This window comes from Mauremys reevesii, linkage group 2 (genome assembly GCF_016161935.1).
Source record: "Mauremys reevesii isolate NIE-2019 linkage group 2, ASM1616193v1, whole genome shotgun sequence".
NCBI lineage: Eukaryota > Metazoa > Chordata > Testudines > Geoemydidae > Mauremys > Mauremys reevesii.
The window spans coordinates 10,233,303-10,256,286 of record NC_052624.1 but is presented as its reverse complement, the minus strand read 5'-3'; the positions used below and the strand labels follow the sequence as shown (position 1 = coordinate 10,256,286).

At 45.1% G+C, this 22,984-nt stretch overlaps 1 protein-coding gene across 4 annotated transcripts in view; it reads left to right on the top strand.

The window, feature by feature from the left end:
• Positions 1 to 22,984, top strand: part of ADCYAP1R1 (ADCYAP receptor type I) — a 182,216-nt gene that overhangs the window by 86,198 nt on the left and 73,034 nt on the right. The gene's annotated exons all lie outside the window — the stretch shown is intronic.

The window sequence follows — 22,984 nt, the reverse complement described above, 5'->3', positions numbered from 1 at the left end:
TTCTCAAAGCAAGAACTATATTGAGTTTTGTTGTTGTTGTTGTTGTTGTTTACTTTCTGCCTTCTTGTTTCTCTCTCTCCTTCATTGGAGTGTTAAGCCATCATTTTCCTGCTGGAAATAACTAAGGGTCAAATTGTGGTCTGGCCTATTTGGTTGCACAAAAGCCTGAAAGGGAGAGAACATCCCCATGGCTCTGTGGAGAATGGGAAGGATAGGGGAGCAGGGACTGCATGCCTAGTACTCATGCTCCGTCCCCCCCACCAACTCCAGCAGGATGGCAGAGGAGGGTGGGGAGCCGACGGGTCCTTGGCTCTGTCCACAGATTGCTAGCTAGCACAGCTGAGCCAACACGGGGTGGAAATGGGCTTCTCTTTAATGCTGTATGTTATGCCTAGATAGCATGATTGATGCTTGGTTTGATGGCTTGATAAATAGATTGGTACTTTAGATATTTAATGGTGGTTCAAGGCAGTTACCTGCATCTTGCATTGTAATGAAAATTTGTGGCTGAGGGGCCAACTGAAAGCAGAACAGCTTTGCTTTTGAGGCAGGTATTTGGGAGGCCGAGGCAACAAGTAAGAGTTCAAGCAGATTCTCCACCTTTTCGTTTATTCCAGCCAATACGGCATCCATAATTATAGCTGACTTGGTTCCCCCTCCCCAACATCTGTAACAAATTACAGACTTGAAATGTTTTATAGCATTTAAACAGATACAAACAGTTTATGAAAACGGTTCTGGAAAAGGGAAACGGATTCTTCGAGGGCTTTGCCGTCAGCACCATGAACAGCACCAGACATTTTCATGCTCGATTTCACTCTTTATCCACATGGAAGACCCACTGATTCAGCAGGAAGCGTGCGTGTGTGTAAGAATCATCGGATCTGGCCCTATTGTTACAAGAAGAAGCACTGTTCAAGATCAAATTGTTGAACCGTGGAAGACTGTCACGTCGAAGTGCTGTGCCAGTTCCAATCTGTCTGGTGACATTCTCCTGTCTTGTTGGCTATGTGCACGGCTTGCTTTGTAGAGGTGCTGAATTCCCCCAGCTCCCATTCAGCACCTTTAAAAATCAAGCTGTGCATCTGTTGCGTACATGGTCCTAGACTTGCACGAATGGATTGAAGAGCAGAGCACAGCAAAGCAAACATAGAGCACCGGACAAACAAAAAGCAAGGAAAGAACAATTCTGAATTTGGGAAGTAAGTGTCGGGGCGGGGAAGGGATGTGGGAATAATTTAAATGACTTTTACCATAGATTCAATGGCTCAAGTGTTAACAAGAGCAGGATGTGGAAGTCAATACTGACTTGAGGGATGTGTAACGGGAGACCAATCATACAATTGCCCAAAGGATGCGCCAACAGTAAAGCTAATATGGGATAACAGCAAACAGTTCATTAAAAATGCAATAGGGAATTATACGTTTTGAGAATAAGCAACATCTTTGGGTCCTAGACTTTAAGGCTCTTGAGCTAGCTCTCGCTTTCTGGTCATACAGCCAAAAGACTAATGTAATTCTACCCCTTCTCTGTTAACCTGCAAACTACTTAAAACACAAGCTATTGTTATACTAATGTAATAAGCGAGAGCAAAATTAAATACAGCACTCCCAGTCTGTACTACTTTATCATAATATCCCTCGTACAGGATACACCATAAGCACTCTGTTTATTTTCCATTACCCTTTCAAATTGAAGAAGTTAAAAAGAGAGATTCAAGTGCTTCAAAGTGCAAGAGCTGTTCACCTCTGTACATCTGAATGCAAGTTCTTGCTCAGGTCTCAAATGAAGGATGTGTTGGTGGGTTCCTAATTATTTTGCACTTACCTTCACATGACGTATTCTACTAGGATGAAGTTCACCCCTGTGCAGAGGGCTGACACAAGGTTTATGTACCACTTAAGTCTTATTTGGAGGATGTACTTGGTTGTAAGTGCTGCATGGTCCTCACGCAAGGATGGACTTCATCCTTACGTTCTAGTGGATATCTGTGCACATCAACACTGTGATGCCATTTGGCATAATTTATATCTGATTATGAGGCATGCAAGGATGAACTAGCAGAGGTGTTGCAAGTCAGAAAGTCAGCAAATGAACACAGAAGCTACAGATGGAAAAGAACTATTCAGCCATTTGCTCCATCCCACGCTGATGCAGGATTATTCCCAGATCAAGGTTCCTGTACCTTGTCCGGTGTATTTTTACATGGCTCAGCTAATGGGACTTCTACCATCTCTCTTGGTAGTGTGACAGACCCAGGCCAGTGGGGTACAGGAGTCTAGTAGAGGGCAAATATACAGGTCACTGGATGAGTAGTTTTCTGTTCCCTGAGTGACCAGAGCAGGGGCTGCACTAGAGTAATCAGGAACCTGCTAGAACCAATTAAGGCAGACAGGCTGATTAGATCACCTGCAGCCAATCAAGGCAGGCTAATCAGGGCACCTGGGTTTAAAAAGGAGCTCACTCCAGTCAGGGAGGGGGGAGCCTGAGGAGAGGAACTGCGTGTGAGGAGCTGGGAGCAAGAGGTGCAAGGAGCTGAGAGTGAGAGGCTGTGCTGCTGGAGGACTGAGGAGTACAAGCGTTATCAGACACCAGGAGGAAGGTCCTGTGGGGAGGATAAAGAAGGTGTTGGGAAGAGGCCATGGAGAAGTAGACCAGGGAGTTGTAGCTGTCATGCGGCTGGTACAGGAGGCACTATAGACAGCTGCAATCCACAGGGCCCTGGGCTGGAACCCAGAGTAGAGGGCGGGCCCGGGTTCCCCCCAAACCTCCCAACTCCTGATCAGACACAGGAGGAGTTGACCCAGACTGTGGGGAAGATCACTGAGGTGAGCAAATCTGCCAAATAAGCACAGGACCCACCAAGGTAGAGGAGGAACTTTGTCACAGTAGATTATTCCATAGTCTCATGGATCTCACCAATAGGAGGGTATTCATAATAGTCACCCTAAATTTCATACCGTTATTCTTAGTTATACCTGCTTTTGCCAGCACCAAGCAATTTCTCTCTCTCCTAGATGTTCATATCCTTCAAAGACATGTAGCCCAGTAGCATGTTGCGCAATCCTGACTTCCTTTCAGATTTCCATGGCAGTCCGCCTCTCCAGCACTGTCATGTTTTTTTTTTCTTGCTGTACTCTAAATTCTCTCGGCTTCAATCTGCTCTCCTTTACACTAGCCTTACCATCATCTAAACACACTGGCTTCAGTGGAGTGACTCCTGATTTGCTGGAATAAGGGGGAGGAAAATCAGGGCCTCTGAATTAGTCTCTGACTATGCATAAAATATACTCTCCCACCATTCCAAAAGACAGAACCATTCTCCTGGTGGTTTGATGCGTACGTGGGAAGCCAAATATGCTATATACTGAACACTGCATTTTCTCCCCTACATGTTCCATCAGTGATGGCAGCCTGGGTGGCCCCTCTGTCTCCTTTTCCCGTTCTCACCTCAGTGCTTCCTTCCATGCTATCCCCTATGTGAGGAGAGCCGCAGCCACCAAACTTGTTCACCAGAGACCTGATCCAAACCCTGACAAAGTCAATGGGAGTTTGTCAGACTTTAAGCCACTACCCTCACCTCCTTCAACTGCCTTCTAAAAAACAACTTCTCCCTTGTTGCCTATGAAGCATGAAATTAACATAAAAAACCAAACCCACTATGGCCCCCACATTAGTGAAACAATTGAGAGGCACAAGTGCCTTATTTGTGTTACCATATAATTTTCCTTATCTTTCACTCATACCCCAATTTTTCTGCCTTAACGAACCTCGTTTTGGGTCATGTTCCAGTTAGATGACAAGGTGTTCAGGGCAGGAAGCGAGGGTTTATTTTTGTTTGTGTGGCACTTACCACACTCTTGAGCAATTGGTAAAGAAAAAGAGAGGTTTTTGTCTGTATCGTACTGATCAAAATCCCCTCAGCATGTACATATCCATATAGGTCCAGATTGTTTGTTTATTCTCTGAATAGTCCAAAGCGGGCTGAGTCAGGGAAGCTCGATCCAAAGCAAGATGCACAGACTCTGTAATTTTAATCGAATCAAACCTTTGTCTTCAGGTTTCTCACTCCATCACTGACAGCTTTGTAAGTGGTTTGAATGTATCACTGTGTCCGCCTTCCTGTTCAGGTGTATGAAATGGGTTGTGTTAAAATGCCTGTTATCAGACTGTATGAACTGGCTTTTTAACTGTGTTGATCTCTTTTGTCTTCCTCCACTGGAACATCCTGTCCCGAGGGTTCTAATAAGGAATTGCTTGACTCACCACTAAAGCAATTATGGAGTTTGCTCAGAGAAAAAAAAGGCTATTTAATTCACTCATTTCTCAGTCTTGGAATATTTGGAGGAGTAAACACCAGGAGCTAGATGCATCCTTGGTATCACTCTTTTGACATCAGTGGGGTTACATCAGGGATAAATTTGACCCAAGATCTACTAACAGTTCTCTTCTGCTCAGGGATGCATATCATTTCAGTACGGATAATTCTATTTTTAAACAAAAGAGCAGGAAAATGGAGGAAGAGATGGTCTTGTGGCTGGAAATAAAGGACTTAGGAGTCCAGCTATTGTTAAAACATTTTTTAGAAATATGGCACTGCCCTACTATCTCCACACTTGGGGTTAGTTTTGATGTTCTTCAAGGAGGGCCGCCATTTTAATATGACTTCCCCACAGACAGTCCTGTTGGCTGACAGAGGGCCCAATCCTACAGTCCTCAGTTAAGTTTATGGTAAAAATTATCTCCAGGTAAAATTCACTTGCAGGAATTCTGCCTAAGTAATATCTGCCGAATGCTGAGCAAATAGTTTATGAAAAGAGAAATGTTGCTGAGCAGATGAATATCGTTCTGCATCTCTCTCTCTCTGCTTTGTCTTGCTCTCTTTCTGTAACCCCTGGTGTCTGTCTAATCCGCTCCAGGTAATTTTTACCATGCCCTTTATTGTAGAATCTGAGGTGGGCTAGGACCTGATATGAATACACATATTACTACTTATATTACTCCTGGAATACTCAAGGAGGTGACTGAGGAGATCTCTGAGCCATTAGCAATTATCTTTGAAAAGTAATGGAAGATGGGAGAGATTCCAGAGGACTGGTAAAGGGCAAATATTGTGCCAATCTATAAAAAGGGAATTGACAATCCAGGGAATTACAGACAAGTCATCTTAATTTCAGTACCCAGAAAGATAATGGAGTAAATAATTAAGCAATGGATTTGCAAACACCTAGAAGATAAAAAGGTGATAAGTAACAGTCAGTATGGATTTTCCAAGAACAAATCATGTCAGACCAACCTGATAGCTTTCTTTGACAGGGTAACAAGCTTTATGGGGCGGGGGGAAGCAGTAGATGTGGTATAGCTTGACTTTAGTAAGGTTTTTTATACTGTCTCATATGACCTCCCCATAAACAAACTTGGGAAATAAAGCCTAGATGGTGCTATTTTAAGGTGAGTGAATAACTAGTTGGAAAACCATTCCCAGAGTGTAGTTATCAGTGGTTCACAGTCAAGCTGGAAGGGCATATCCAGCAGGGTACTGCAGGGATCAGTCATGAGTCTGGTTCTGTTCAATATCTTCATCAATGATTTAGATCAGGGGTCCCCAACGTGGTGCCCGCGGGCGCCTGCCCCTGCGTCCTGGCTCCCAGGAGAACACCCGCCGAAATGCCGCTGCGGTATTTCGGCGGGGACGCCTCTCGATGACAATGCTTGTCACCGACAAGTGACGTCATTGAGAGGCGTCGCCCCCAAATGTCGGTAGCGACGCCTCTCAATGACGCCGCTTGCCGTCAACAAGTGACATCATTCAGAGGCGTTGCCCCCGAATTTCGGCAGCGATGCCTCTCGCTGACGCCGCTTGCCATCGGCAAGTGACGTCATCGAGAGGCGTTGCTCCCGAATTTCAGCGGGGACGCCTCTCAATGACGTCGATTGTCGATGGCAAGTGGCGTCATCAAGAGGCGTCGCCGCCGAAATGCCGCCGAAATTCGGCGGCATTTTGGCGGGTGCTCCACCGCCGCAGTGGTCCTTCGGCTGGCGCCCGCCAGCCAAAAAGGTTGAGGACAACTGATTTAGATAATGGCATAGAGAGTACACTTATAAAGTTTGTGGATGATACCAAGCTGAGAGGGGTTGCAAGTGCTTTGGAAGATAGGATTAAAATTCAAAATGATCTGGACAAACTGGAGAAATGGTCTGAAGTGAATAGGATGAAATTAAATAAAGAGAAATACAAAGTACTCCACTGAGGAAGGAACAATCAGTTGTACACATACAAAATGGGAAATGACTGCCTAGGAAGGCGTACTGCAGAAAGGGATCTGGGGGTCATAGTGGCTCACAAGCTAAATAGGAGTCAACAGTGTAACACTGTTGCAAAAAAAGTTAACATCCTTCTGGGATGTATTAGTAGGAGTGTTGTAAGCAAGACACGAGAAATAATTCCGCTCTACTCCACACTGATTAGGCCTCAGCTGGAGTATTATGTCAAATTCTGGGTGCCACAGTTCAGGAAAGATGTGGACAAATTGGAGAAAGTCCACAGGAGAGCAGCAAAAATGACTCAAGGTCTAGAAAACATGACCTAGCAGGAAAGATTGAAAAAACTTGGTTTGTTTAGTCTGGAAAAGAGAAGGCCGAGGACAGGTCTACACTAGAAGTGCTACATTAGTGCAGCTTCACCAGTGCAGCTGCGCCACTGTAACACATCTGGTGAAGATGCTCTATGCTGACAGGCGAGCGCTCTCTCGTCGGCATGATTACTTCACCTCCGCGAGAGGCAGAAGCTATGTCGGCGATGTGGACAGTGCTTAGGTTGCTGTAACTTGCATTGCTTGGGGGTGTGTGTCTTCTTCATGCCCCTGAGAGAGGTAACTTAGATCAATTTAAGGAATTCTGTAGACCTGCCCTGAGAGGGGACATGAGAACAGTTTTCAAGTACATAAAAGGTTGTTATAAGGAAGAGGGTGAAAATTGTTCTTGATAACCTCTGAGGATAGGACAAGAAGCAATGGGCTTAAATTGCAGCAAGGGAGTTTTCAGCTGGCCATTAGGAAAAACTTCCTAATTGTTCAGGTGATTAAGCACTGGAATAAATTGCCTAGGGAGGTTGTGGAATCTCCATCATTGGAGATTTTTAAGAGCAGGTTAAACAAACACCTGTCAGGGATGGTTTAGTTATTACATAGCCCTGCTGTGAATGCAGGGGACTGGACTAGATGACCTCCTGAGGTCCCTTCCAGTCCTACATTCTTATGATTCCAGCAATAAGGGTGGCGGATGTGAGAAAAGGCTTGCAACAACAGGCCCTATGCCTCCAGACCGGTCATAGCTGACTTCCTCTGATGAGAATAATTCACTTTTATTATATTTTTAAAAAAACACCTTTTAAAAACAACGCTGCCCAGATTTATTGGTGTCTTACTCTTCTATGTAATTAGATGAAGGAATGGTTCCAGAATCTTTGTCCAAATTGTAGTTTCCCTTTTAAGCTCTCCAAAATGCACCTACTGCCAATTGGTTGGCAGGACTTAAAGGATTCCGGAGCTTTTCTTGGACAAGATTTTCTTGGCAGGTGAGATTGCGACTGCAGCGCTGAGCATGAGCTCAGAATAAATATCCAGCGGGTGTAAAGAATTTAAACAATGTTAAAAGAATACAAGGTTTGTGCCTCTCTCCTGACAGATAACAGCTCCTGTCCTTTAAAAAACTGCATTTCCCATGTGCAAAATAGTCTAGCACATAAATAAAAACCTAGCCTCCTTATTTTATTTATCGGGTATGAAAGATTAACATGATAAACAAACAAGGGATGAAACACAAGCCTTTCAGCCTACTGAGGAAGGATGCTCCTCTGGTTAATGGTAGATGAAAGACCCTGCTAATGGAAGACCTTCTATTAAGGGAGAAGGCTGCTGTTTTATTAATAATTATGTATTAAATGTTGTTTGCTGAGAATTTGTTTGACCTTCTGCATGTGTATGGTGGTGTTTTTTTGTTTGTTTGCTTTTTGCTTGAGTTTCCTCACCTATGAAATGGGAATAAAGACACATCCCTACTTCACAGAGATGTTGGGAGGAGAAATCTCTAAATAGTACCTGAGTGCTTTGATGATGGGGAGCCATTAAGAACTTGGAGAACTCAACTCCCTTGAACTTTGATTTGAATACAATAGGGCCCTGCTCTGAAATAGATGTGCTTTAAGTCTGGCAAAACCCAAACCTTCTCCATCTTCAGACCGTCTCCAAAGGACGCCCTTTTTTATTTCATGTGTCTTAAAATACATTTCCACAAAATAACAAACTAAACTCAGTTTTGTCCTTTTCTCCTCCCCTCAATCTCCCTCAAATAGTCAAGTGTTAATGATGGCACATTTTCCAGATAAAAAACAAACATCTTGAATCACTTTTTTGTGACGTTCTATTTTCTACTTAAACAAAATTGTTTATTTTAATTGTTTTAAAATAAACCTGTGCTTAGCTTGGTGAAAATGATGTCCTCTGAATTATAATCCCCTCCCTCAGAAAGAAGATTGAATTGAAAATGCTGCCGCAGACTTAACTATAGTTGCATAAATTATATATTTTAAGTCATTCTAATATATGCTAGACAATATATTTCCATACCAATGGACCACTACAGTATGAAGAAATGCAGTGGAAAGTGATAGAAGGACCAGATTCTGATCCTCTTGCTCGTGTTTTAGATGACCTAACTTCAGAGTGGGTATGTCTACACTGCAATTAAATGCCTATGACTGGCCCTTGTTAGCTGACTCAGGCTTATGGGGCTGTTTAGATGTGTTGTAGACATTCAGGCTCGGGCTGGAGCCCAGGATCTTGGGACCCAGAACCCAGGCTCCAGCTCAAGCCCAAATGTCTACACCGTAATTTTTAGCCCTGCAGCCCAATCCCAAGTCATCTGATTTGAGTCAGCCAAGACCATTCTGCGGGTCTCTGAGTTCAGGGTAGATGTATTCATAAGAGTACAACTCAAGTCAGTGGGAGTAAGGGTGGCAGAATATGGATGTAAGGGGCAAGATCACTGGCTGCTGTAAATTGTCACAGCTACATTGATTTCAAAGGAGCTATGAAAATTTGTACCACCTGGGATCTGCTCTAATGCCTTTAAAGGTTGGGTAATGAAGGGCTTGAGCATTTGGTCTTTGTAAATAAAATTGCTCTACTTTGGAACCGAGTCATATGTTCAGAGTTGCAGACCTACGACTAGACAGATCGATTTGACATTCCTTGACCATGAAATTTCTGGAAGTACTGGGCGAGCTTCAGGCTCTGACCTCTGAGTCAAACTCATGTTCCTCTTGATTGCTGAAATCCAGCACTAAGGTATCAGGTCAGTTACTGGAGAAGATTGTCTTCCTTCAGCAGAGCAAGTCCTATCAAGCATAATGAGGTGAGGACTAACAAGCAGTTCTTGATATGGAGAAAAACTCTATTCAGAGCTCACTTTGGGGGAGCAGACTGTGAAGAAGATTTTGGTGAGATAGTTCTGGCAATGATTGGAGCAGATAAATGTCCTAGACCTCAGTCAATCCAATTGTAGGCCTGGCTATCGTACAGGGATAAAGCACTGGCGAATATTCTGCTTCTGGCTGAGTTAAGAGTTTGGAAGTGAGCTGGCTGAGACTCAGCCCAGATAAGACAGAGCGTGCAGAATGAGGCCGGGGTCATTTCAAGTTCCTCAACTCAGACTCATATCTAGGAGGTGGGTGTGCATAGCTGGATTATTGGCTGCTACTGGCTAGCCAGGTAGCATCAGTGCCCACCAGTATTCTTTACCCTCTGCCCATGGCAAGATGTTTGCTTACGTTTTTTCATCTGCATGTGACCTCTCGATTCTTATCCACACTTTTGTCACATCAAATATTAGATTACTACAATGCATTTGACCAAGGACAATACCTAGAGGCCATGTGGAAACTCAGCTAGTGCAGAAGGTGCTTTAGATATGGGTTTATCTATTGGAGGTGGCCCTTAGTTCAGGTTCACTATATTAATTATATATTGACAAAGCCCTGACAAAGCCCTGTCTGGGATGAATTAGTTGGGGATTGGTCCTGCTCTGAGCAGGGGGTTGGACTTGAAGTCCTCCTGAGTTCCCTTCCAACCCTGTTAATCTATGAATGATACATTGATGCCTCCCATGAACTTCTGAAAACCATGCCCTAGATTGTTCACATTTTCTTCTTTAACTTTTTCTTTCTAAGGGACATTCACATGATGGATATATCCATGCCCTTCAAGCCATTTGCATTTCCTGATCTGGCAGCTCAACCGTTCATCGGCTCCTGCTTTTTTCCCCTCAAGTCATAATCACCCTTCTGTTCATAACTTATTTCCACCTCCTTTCAGACTAGAAGGTCATAATGGTCCCTTCTGATCTTAAAGTCTATGAGTCTATGTCCTAAAGAGAGTATTAGTTCAGGAATAGATTAATTCCAAATAAACAGTGATACCTTTTTCTTTCAAATGCTTGTACTACTAAAAAATGGAGGGGTATAGAAGTTAAGATATCTGGAATGACCAATGTATTCTGGGCCACCAACCAGTCACCATTCAAATCCATCCAAAAGATTCATGTTTTCGCTAATGCTCACAAGAAGTAAATAAAAAAATGATGATAAACTTAAGAAAAATGTCCCAGTCATTCACCTCTGGGCCTCCCATTGTTCCTTAATGCCTATGGCTGTCTTGTACGTGCCGTAAGATCTTTGCTTCTTGCAAGAGGTCAAACAAATTCTCAGCACACAACATTTAATACCCAACTTGAAAGACCTGCAAGAGGCCTGATCATCAGAAAGCGTGGACCCCCATCTCTGTAAATCAGGCCCCTTTTTAGGTGTCTCAATTTGACCACCAAAACTCACTTATAACTTTAAAAAATTTAGGACCCCTGCTCACATACTCATGTATGTCTTTGACTACTGAAATAATGTGATTTATATTTCAGTGTGGGAAGCCCCTAGATCACATTCACCCTACCTATAAAAGGCTTTATTCTTAAGATGCCCTTTAAAAGTTATTGTGCATGGCTGAATTGAGTTTAAATATGCTAGTTCTCAACATTACATTTCCTTTGATATTATTTTTCCGAAGCAACTTGACCTTGAAGATGATATTTTAAAGCAATGAATGAGGAGATGAGTAAAATCACAGAACATTGTAGAACAAACTGGGTGAGTTTCATCTCTGGTCTGTAATTTAAATGTATTTTTCATTTAAGGAAATAATACAGTTACTGTAACTGGTTAAAAAATATAGGCCAGATCCTTGATATCACTCCAGTGAAGTCAGTGGAGTTATACTGACTTTCACCAGCTGAGAATCTGGGTCTATATTTGCCGTGTATCAAAAATTTAGAATTTTGAGACAGCAGCGGGAGAAGAGAGAGTGCTTAAATGACATGGCTGTTTCCACGGCCTGTGCTTGTGTGAAGAGTAGAGTTAGCACTATCGCGAAGGAGGTCTTTGTCGCTGCTGTTCAGCCTGAGCTCTGAGTCCTTTTCTCTCAAGGACTGGTTCAGATATGAAGGGAGTCTTTCAGCTGCCAGGAATAGCAGAGCAAAAAGAAAGCACATCACTTGGAGAGAGGCTGCATTCAAAGCTAAACACGGGAACAAAGCTTGTGTGAGCCCTGGGGGGGAATTGGAAGGCTTTTGGTGCTGTCTCCTTGGTTTTAATTTCTTCTTTTGACAGACGACATTAAAAAGATACGTTTCCATAGTTTTCAACTTGTAGTGAAGTCTTGCATCTTTAGACACATGTTGTCTCTTTGTTCAGCAGCTTGCAAGCCAATTTCATCACCCCGTGCTTGATTTTACTGGAATTAAACCAACATTGAATTTGTCCCTAATTGTTTTTGGTCTAATATAGAATTGCCATAATAATTATACTACAGTTGCGTCAAAGGGGTCCAGCTGAGATCAGGGCTCCATTGTTTAAGGCACTGCACATACACACACGGAAGAGCTTTCAGTCTAAACAAAGAAAGGATGGCAGACAGAAAGTGTTATGATCTCAGTTTTACAGTGTGGGAACTGAGGCAGAAAGAAATTCTTGGTAGGTCTACACTGCTGACACAGATTGTGATTGCAGCGTGTGTAGAGGTATCTAAGATAGCTTTAATCTAGCTCGCTCCAGTCCTGGAGCAGTTAAACTATGGGAGCATGGGTTGTAAAAATTGCCCCAAACCCTTAGTTATTATTCGGGCAGCTAGCCTACATTGAAACCCATGCCAGGTCTTCACTGCTCCGCTACTTGAGCAAGCTAGATTAAAGCTCTCTCAGGTATGTCTACACAAGCTGCAAATTGCACCCTGTGATTGCTGTGTACCCATATCCTAAGTGATTTGCTTGAGGTCATCCTAGGAGGCTTTAGCAGAGCTGGGAATGGAGCACAGATTTCCCAAGACTCACATGGTGCCTTTAACCACAAGAACATCCTTCTGAATGCAGCATGTGCTTCTCTTCTCTTCTCTTCATCTGGGCCAGGCCCCTGTTGTTGGTGGGTGTTTTTGGTTCGTGGTTGATCATCCAGCACTGAGAGCAGTCAGTGTCAAATAATAAACAATCAGGATTCAAGTGTGGGGCCTTTCTATAAAACACACACCCCGCAGTGAAATAATACACTTCTCCAAGCTGTTCAAAACCATGAAGTGGAGATTCTTGGATGCAGCATTGTCATGAATGTTTCAGCCTATGACTTCCAGAAACCGACTCAATTTCTTGCTTAACGTTTCCTTTGTACAATGCACCTCTTGCCTTCTTTCCGTTTCCCAGAAATGCTGAATTAAAAACATGCCCAATTGTGTCCGGAGAACCCACAAGGAAGTTTTTATTTGGTTTTGACATGGGGGAGCCACATGGAGTCCCGAACAATCTGCCACAGATGTGCAGCACAAGGACCCTGACAGCAGTGGAGCATTTCAAGAGCTGGATTTAAAAAGAGGTGCTGCCTTTTACATTGGAATATGAAGAGGCTGGCATAGGCACTCTCCTGATGGAGGCACTGGAAACTGCTCACACAAAGGCTACACCGATGAGCTTGACTGTGTACAATTACGCTCCAGAACTGCCATGTTTTGTGTGAGAGTTCATGGGTTCAAATCCCAGATGATTCCACACTTCTGTGACAGCTGCCATTTTGGCCAACACAGTGGGAATTGAACTGGAGACTCCAGAGCTCAGAGCATGAGTTTGAGCTAAAACACCAAGCTTCCCGATTGAGAACTATAACAGAATCATATCCTCTATGGATCAGGCACAGGAGGGAGGACTGTAACACACACTCACCCTGTGGGTTATGGACACACTTAGCTTTAAGCTCATGAGTATTGCCACTGAAGTCAAGGGAGCTACTCAGTTCTTTAAAGTTAAGCATGCAAATAAATCTTTGCTGCATCGGGGCCTTCAGCTGTAAGGAGGGGCAGGGATGGAGTCTTTCTCTATGCTTATATAGCACCTACCACAATGGATCCCCAGACTTGATTGGATCCTTTCAACGATACTGTAATACAAGTATTCACTGGTAATATAGGGTTGGACAGTATTTTCACAGGATATTATGGTCACTACTGAGTTTATTTGCCCCGAACCTGATGACAAAGTTAAGAGCTAAAGCAATGAAAGAATCAGAGCTGAACACCAATGTTGCAAAAACCAAGGTTTGGGAAAACAGAAGCCTATTGGCCTGTAGGAGATGATGGGGTTGTGGGGGGATAAGTAGAGCATATCTGCTTTTGAGATGCTCTTTACAAGGACTATGTTGGTCATTAATTGGAAGAATAAGAGGAAACCCGACCTTTACTATATCAACGATGGGACAAGACTTCATCTGGTGTTAATCAGCATAGATTCATTGACTTAAGTGGAGCGGTGCCAAAGCACACCAGCTGTGGATCTGACCTTAAATCTTCTACCCAAGAGTTGTTTGATCGGATCAACAACCAGACTGCCAGTAGTGAGTGGGTAGTGGTATTTTGCTACTTTTCTATCTCTTCTGGTCTCTGGTCAATATTTCAGCAGGAATCTAGAACATAAGAACATAAGAACGGCTGTACTGGGTCAGACCAAAGGTCCATCTAGCCCAGTACCCTGTCTTCCAACAGTGGCCAGTGCCAGGTGCCCCAGAGGGAATGAACAGAGCAGGTAACCATCAAGTGATCCGTCCCCTGATGCTCATTCCCAGCTTCTGGCAAACAGAGGCTAGGGACACCATTCCTGCCCAATCTGAGTTTATTTTTTAATGTAGCGGATCTACTGTAACTCCAGCTGGCACCCATTCATCTCTTCCTATGCCCTCGTGGCCTATGCCATGGTTTGGGAAAGAGATCCCGACCCATCTGGGTTTTGACGTATTTAGGCAGCTAATCCTGCCCTTAGTGTTCACACTCACTTTTCTCCCTCTGAAGGTCAGATGGAATATTCTTTCCCTCAGAGGCATCAGCCACCGTTTGCTCATCTGATTATCTTAAATAGAGGCAACATTTATTTGTATAGGGTAGAAAACAAATAGAAACAAATCAATAATGGTAAAGAAACCTATATAGCATGATCCTAGTAGCATCTGTACAGCGGCTGTAAAGCTTGTGTCCCAGAGTATGAACACATTACAGAGAGCATCCGTGAACAAAGTTTTTCTGGGCTTCTCCTGGCTTGGCAGCTTAGAGCCTCAGCACGTGTCTTGTCTTAGTGACAAGAACCCCTTACTTGCACTGGTGAGCAGTTACTCACCTAGGTGGTACTCTTGATGGGATTACTGGGGTGAGTGACAGGTCACTTATGTGAGTAAAAGATTCACATAATCTGGCCCTGAGCAATGTGTGCATCCTCTCTCTGCTGCTACCGTATTCTTCTTCATTTATCGCACTCCCTGTGATCTGGCAGCAAAGAGTTTATCCCATTCAGATATTCTTTTCACGGCATGGGGCGGCAGTAGGGTTTACTGGGTACAGTGAAGTAGACACAGGAGGCCTATGTCCTATTCCTGGCTCCAGGGGTGCTGGAATAATGTGTGTAGTGGGGCAGCCATTGAACCAAACTGTAAATCTTCTCTATAATAGAAACCACTTCAAGCCAGGGCAGGAGTTGGAAAACTTTTTGGCCCAAGGGCCACATTGGGGTTGCAAAACTGGATGGAGGGCCAGGTAGGGAAGGCTGTGCCTCCCCAAACAGCCTGGCCCCCGCCCCCTATTTGCCCCCTCCCACTTCCCGCTCCCTGACTGCCCCCCTCAGAATCCTCCACCCATCCAACCTCCCCTGCTCCTTGTCCCCTAACCGCCCCCCTGGACCCCCCGCCCCTAACTGGCCCCCTCAGAACCCCGGACCCATCCAACCCCCCCTGCGCCTTGGCCAGGGACGGCCCTCTCCCGGGACCCCCTTCCCTAACCACCCCACCAGGGTTCCCACCCCTATCCAACTCCCCTGCTCCCAGTCCCCTGACTGACCAGACCCCTATCCACACCCCCGCCCCCTGACAGGTCCCCTGGGACCCCACGCCTATCCAACCCCTCCTTTTCCTCATCCCCTGACCACCACCCCAACCTCCACCCCATCCAACCGCCCCCAGCGCCCAGCCCCGTCACCAACCACCCTGCTCCCTGTCCCCTGACTCCCCCCCACCACAGAACCCCCTGTCCCTTATCCAACCCCCCAGCCCCAGCCCGCTTACCATGCCACTCAGAGCAGCATGTCTGGCAGCCATGCTGCCAAGCTGGAGCTAGACACGTTGCCGCTCTGCTTGGCAGGAGCGTGCCGCTCCACCGCCCAGAGCGCTGCCCACACGGCGTTGTAGCTGCAGGGGAAGGGGGGACAGCAGGGGAGGAGCTGGGGGCTAGCCTCCCTGGCCGGGAGCTCAAGGGCCGGGTAGGACGGTCCCACGGGCCGTAGTTTGCCCGCCTCTGAGCTAGGGGGTGCAGAAGCACCCCTAGTTCTAGCACCTATGTCTGGCTTTCACTGATGTTCTATGTCAACTTGAGCCAATCACGTCACCTCGCTCTCCCTTTGTTTTCCCTTTACCTGGCTTTGCCCCTGCCTCGAAGCTAACCAGACATTTCTTGCTATGTGTTTGTACAGTGCCTGTATAATGGAGCTTGGACTTCTGTTGCGCTGAGTGCTATCATAATATAAATAATAATGGCAGAGATTCATTAGCATTGAATTTCAAACACAGTATTAGAATCACAGAATCATAGGACTGGAAGGGACCTCAAGAGGTCATCTAGTCCGGTTCCCTGCACTCATAGTAGGACTAAGTATTACAATGCATTTCTCCCCTATTCATTTTTTGCCAAACACATGTGGTTCTCATGGTGTATAAGGTCTCTATTACTATTCCAGTATTTGCAAGAATACCAATTAGAAGGGAGAAAAAAGTTTACCCCACTTCCACCAAAGGTGTTTGATTTAGGGGGGAAATGGAGCAAGTGGTTTGCATAAAACCTCATTAGTCTTTTTGATTGTTTCAGACACCTCTTGGAAGAAAATGTCTCATTACCGTGCATATTTACATAGCCCCTGGTTTTGAATTGACTGTCATGTAACACCGTTTTATAGAGCATATTATTTAATGTCTTTAAGATTTATGTGACAAATACAGTTCCTAGTGGGTGAGCAGACAGTGGGCATCCCAGCCTACCAAAGCTAACAATGTGTAATTTGATCTGGATTTCCATCTTCATCATCCTGATTATATAATTAACCTTTGCAAGTTGATGTCTTTGAGCCTTCTGGAGAATGAGGTTTGCGTTTCTCAATAGCAGACAACAGCATTCTTAGAGGAAAGCCTCCATCTGGCAAATGGACTGACACAGGCAGACAGGTGGCCTCAATTAGCAATTTCTTCAAACCCCAGAAGAGATTTAGAGAGACGATTTGCAGCAACATTGGAGTATGCTGTGGTCAGCAAATCTGAATAAAGTTTCAGATGCCATTCCAGCATTATTTAGTGATGATTTCAGTTTGCTATTTGACACTAGTTTAAGTATATTAGGAACAAAAAGAATCCTAACATTGGTAATGGTCCATTACTAGATGGCATTTGACTTGGTGCAGTATAATATTTTGGTTTAAAAGGTTAATTTTGTATCAATCATGAACTAGATTACAAACTGGCTAACTGACGAGCCTCAAAATAGAATTGTAAATGGAATGATCACGGAGTAGGTATGCTTCTCGTGGGTGCCCCAGGGATTGGTTCTTGGTCCTCTGCTATTTAATATTTTTTATCAGTGACCTGGAGGAGAACATAAAATCAGAATTAACAAAGTTTGCAGATAACACAATAACACAGTGGTAAATAACTAAGAGGACAGGTCACTGAAACAAAGTGAACTGGATTGCTTGGTAACCTGGGTTCAAACAAATAAAAGTGTACAGTCACGTTGTCTGAAATGGCAACAACTAGGAGTGCCTACCTCAGGGCAGGCTGTCAGAAAACAGGGCAGACACCCCAAATTGGTGGTATGTTCTATAATTAAATTTCACCAAGCCAGTAACAAATGTGAACTCCTGGATCACTGTACCAGTCTTACCATAGAGTCACAGACAGTCCCCTCACACTCACCAGCCTATTTTGCCACCAGACAAACTGGACTTTGTGATAAAAGGTCACTTATACCAAAAATCACAGCACATCAGGTTGCTCCCCGTCCCAAAAGACCAGTCTCTTACCCCAGATCAATGTATACTTTATATCTTACAGCAGGGGTAGGCAACCTATGGCACGGGTGCCGAGGGCGGCATGTGAACTGATTTTCAGTGGCACTCACACAGCCTGGGTCCTGGCCACTGGTCTGGGGGGCTCTGCATTTTAATTTAATTTTAAATTAAGCTTCTTAAACATTTGAAAAGCCTTATTTACTTTACAAACAACAGTAGTTTAGTTATATATTATAGAAAGAGACCTTCTAAAAATGTTAACATGTATTACCGGCACGCGAAACCTTAAATTAGAGTGAATAAATGAAGATTCGGCACACCACTTCTGAAAGGTTGCTGACCCTTGTCTTACACCAAAGACAATGCTGGCGGCCAATTCTATAGTAAATTAACTAAAGATTTATTAGCTAAGAAAAGGAAAGTTCTGGAACAGCCTTCCAAGGGAAGTAGTGGGGGCAAAAGACATATCTGGCTTCAAGACTAAACTTGATAAGTTTATGGAGGGGATGGTATGATGGGATAGCCTAATTTTGGCAATTAATTTGGCAATTGATCTTTGATTGTCAGCAGGTAAGTATGCCAAGTGGTCTGTGATGGGATGTTAGATGGGGTGGGATCTGAGTTACTACAGAGAATTATTTCCTGGGTGCTGGCTGGTGAGTCTTGCCCACATGCTCAGGGTTTAACTGATCGCCATTTTTGGGGTCGGGAAGGAATTTTTCTCCAGGGCAGATTGGCAGAGGCCCTGGAGGTTTTTTGCTTTCCTCTGCAGCTTGGGTCACGGGTCACTTGCTGGAGGATTCTCTGCAGCTTGAGGTCTTCAAACCACAATCTGAGGACTTCAATAACTCAGACATAGGTTAGGGCAGGCCTGCACAACATGCGGCCCGTGGGCCGCATGCGGTCCGCGGAGCCTCACTGTGCGGGCCGCAGGGGGATTCTAAATCCCCCGCACACGGTTCTCTGCGGGCAGCCCAGAGCCCTCTGATTCCTGGCCGTGGCTGCGATTTAAAGGGCTCTGGGCTCCCCGCGGCTGCCGGCAGCCCAGAGCCCTCTGATTCCCGGCTGCAGCTGGGATTTAAAGGGCTCTGGGCTCCCTGCCACTGCAGGCAGCCCAGAGCCCTTTGATTCCCTGCCACGGCTGGGATTCAAAGGGCTCTGGGCTGCCCGCAGAGCGCCGTGTGCGGGGGATTTAGAATCCCCCTGTGGGCCGCACAGTGAGGCTCCGCGGGTCGCATGATGTGCCGGCCTGATTTAAAGGGTTGGATAACACGCTGTATCGTGACAGACTCAAGCAGTATGATCTATTTAGCTTAACAAAGGGAAGGTTAAGGGGTGACTTGATCACAGTTTTTTAAGTTTAAAATTTGTTAACGGGCTTTTTGATCTAGCAAACAAAGGTCTAACAGGATCCAATGGCTGGAAGTTGAAGCTAGACTAATTCAGGCTGGAAATACTCCACACATAATTGAGGTTAATTAACCGTTGGAACAATATACCAAGGGTTGAGGTGGATTCTCCATCACTGGCAATTTTAAAATCAAGACTGAGTGTTTTTCTAAAAGATCTGCTCTAATTCAAACAGAAATTAATTCAGGAAAGTCCAATGGCCTGTGCTAAGCAGGAGATCAGATTGGCCTTATAATCTATGAATCAGTGTGACCCACACCATTCAAACACCTGACCCAAACACTCATGAAAGCAATCTTTACTAACCCAAGTCAGCCATTATATGTTTTAGGATCTGCCCTTTATTCAGTAAGAAAACATAAGGCCTGATCCCACTACCATTGAAGTCAGTGGAAAAACCCACTGAGCAAGTCCAGTCCTGTGGACATATTTTCTCAGCTGATGTAAATTAGCATAGCTCAATAGAGCTTTGTTTATTTACTCCAGCCAGTGATCTGCCCTGTATTGTATCTGTGCCCAAATGGCAATGTAGTGGAGTGGTTACCCTGCTTCTGCCCTGAAGGGCTTAAAACAGCCCTGGGGGACGGTTGTGGCTGGGAGCTGCTAAGCTGGGCTGATTGGGAAGTGGCTGCAGCTGGGCCACAACCCAATCAGGCCCAGCTGGTCTCTATAAAAGGCTGTGAGCCAGAGGAAGTCTCTCTGTGCATTCAGAGAGAGAAGGGCTTGGCTGCAGGGAGCTGGAGACAGGGTACCTGAGTGGAGCAGGGCTGGGGAGCTCCAGCCTGGAAATCCCCAGGCTGTGGCCTAGCAGAAGGCCAAGGGGTACTAGGGGTTGCTTAGGGCAGCCCAGGGGTAGGCCAAGGCAGCAGGTCCAATCCCTCCTTGCCAGTGATGAGTAGGCTGATACTGCAGTCTGCCCCAGGGCGTGGGGCTAGACAATGATTGGCAGTAGCCTGATACTGAGGGAAGGTGGGGATAGTGGGTGGGGGGTTCACTGGGGAGGGGAGACCCTAAGACTGAGGGGTTTCTGCCAGGGGGCAGCACCACAGGTAAAAGGGCACCTGGGTCCAGGGAGGGACATGGGGGGCCAGAGGACAGGCGACTCATCGGCCTGCAGAGGGCGCTCCGGAGCGGGAATGAGCGAATTCCCCGAAGTTACCAGCAGGAGGCGCCGCAGGGGTGAGTCCTCTCATCTACAGGCAACAATGGCATTCTAAAGAATTGTCTCCTTTCACTGAAGGTCTTTCTTTCACTCACAGCGTGAGAGGGAATTTAGCAGCAGAGCCATTCAGTTAAGTACAGTGCTCCCTTTCAAAATTGATAAGATTATGTACTCAGATTCAACATCAAACGCAAAGAACCAGAAAGCAATCGTGCAGTAGCAGAGAGGGTTAGATTTTCTGTCCCTTTCTTTTCACACAGAGGCAGAGCATGATTCCAATTTGAGGGCCTCTTGCACAATCAGTTTGTGGATATTAATGGGGAATTTAAGGGATTTCTCTGAACTCTTCTGCAAACTGGCAAGCCTTCCAGGCTTACAACCCTGAAAGTTGGGGACTTTAAATTTAACGAATTTCATTGGCGGTCATGCTAATGAATTTCCTTGCCAGTGAGATGCTCCTTAAAAAATGTTCAGAGCTTGTCAGGTTCCTGACAGCAGTGCTCAGAAAGGAACAGGAGCTGAGCTGTTTTACCTTATCTCCAGCAGCTAATAAGAATGAGCCTTTTTTTCTGTCTTCTTAGGGCTTATGTTGCTGCCCATAATCCTAAACAAACAAGCAAGCAAAGTTTGTTTTACTTGAATAATAAGAAAAAGATGCTGGCCCAGATTGTCATCTGCATGCTATGGAGCAGATGGATTGAAATCAGTGGAGTTAAAATGAATTACATAAGCTGAGGATCCAACCGTCTATCTGCTAAGCACAGCTGAAGATGGTGGGCAGAAGTAGTAGGTTATGGTATCCCAGTTCTGTAGCCAGTTTTCTGCCTGCCCAATCCTTACCATAGTTTAGAGCAGCCTCAAGGATGCTTTAAACTACAGTGGCTGGCGCTGGGTCTGGCACACTGGCTAAGGACTCCCTGGGGGTGGGGGTTATGGCTGGAGCCACCACCAACTTAAAAACAGGGGACTGTGGAGTAGAAATTAGGGAGACCATTGCTGGAATCCTGTCTTGTTCAGATGTCAGCACTTTAAAAAGGATGTTGACAAACTGGAAATGCATTTAGAAAAGAGCTAAAGATTGAATAGAGGGCTGCAACACATGCCTGGCAGTGACTGACTTCTGAAGCTCAATCAATGTCGTTTATCTGAGAGAAGGTTAAATGGTGACTTAATCACAGTCTATAAGGCCCAGATTTTTAAAGGGTATTTAGGCATTGCTGCATTCAGTGTAGCAAGGCCTATGTGATTAGATGGTGTGTCCCATTTTCATAAGTGACTTAGGAGCTTTTTCTTATTGAAATCAGTGGGAGTTATGCACCTAAATACCTTTAAAGACCTGGCCCTACCTGCCTAAATCACTTTTCAAATTGGGAAATCTAAATCCCTTATGCCTTGAAATGCTGAGCAAAGCAATGGCTAAATGCCTTTAAAAATCTAAATACCTACACACGGAGATTTCTGATCATGATCTGATCTTTAATCCAGCAGATGAAGGTATAATAAGATCCACTGAATGGCTGGATGTTGAAGCTAGAGATTGGAAATAAGGTGCATGTTTTTTAACATTGCAACACTTTACCTGGAGAGGGGTATATTCTCCATCCCTAAAGGATATCTACCTTAACCAAAAATAATGTGCTGGATGCAGGGGAAATATAGGGTGAGGTTCTCTGGCTATTGCTATGTAGGAAGTTGGACTAGATGACCATAATGGTCCCTTCTGGCCTTAATATATATGAATCTATACTACCTGCATGGGAGGTGGGGGATGGGAAGTACGGGTTGCTCCCAGGGAGACCACCTGGTCAGTATTTGACTGGCCTGTCTGATTTTTTTTATGGATTTGCCAGTTGCCAGAAAAATAATTTAATCCGCTGCGTTTTTTTTTTACCTGGGTCTAAAGATTTGCATTATTTCTGTGACCAGCTAAAGATGCTGCAGTGTTCCCACTTCTGCAGTTTAAGCGATAACAGATCAACGCTGTTAAAAAGACAGCAGCTGTCTGCCCACCAACATGCAAGTGCACTGCCCGTGTGCATGTGAGAGGGTTTGAGTCACGCGAGTGAGGAGAGGAGTGATGTCATCAATCTTATTTCTACGTGATCTCTCTCTAGATATTATAAGTGGCTGTTGAGGGGGTGGAGGGGAGCGTTGCGGAGTTGCCCTCTGGTTGGGGGTTGGGATTGCAGCGGGCTTACCTTGGGTGGAGGAGATGCTGAGTTTTTTTGCATTTCAAAGGTGGTACCCCTTGGTGCCCCTGTGGTAGCCGGGGACTATCCCTGATCGGTTACGCAGGGAGCACAAGGTGAAAGAGAAAAGGCTCTTGGGCCTAGACCATCAAAAGGTATTTAGACTCCTATTGTCCCTTGAAATCAGTGGGAGGTAGGTGCCTAAATACTTTTGGGGAACTGGGCCCTGCACTCCCACTCCCAGACCCCACCCTCATTTTTCATGTAGTCCTTAGGCAACCTCCTGCTGGAGTGACTGGACCAAATCCTGAGAGGTGCTGATCTCTTGGGGTGTTTCAGGACCTCTCAGGTTTTATTTGCCTGACGGGAAAACTGATGAAAGGCCTCTGGATTTGGCCCATGGTGTTCAGTGATAGCTACATTAGAGCAGAATGCCATACCTGAAGGCCAGACTCTCCGTGGGAATAAATTGGTGCAGCTTGATTGGCACAGCTTAATTGGCTTCAATCTCTGCCTGCAGAGAGTATGGCGCCATTATCGCTGTTC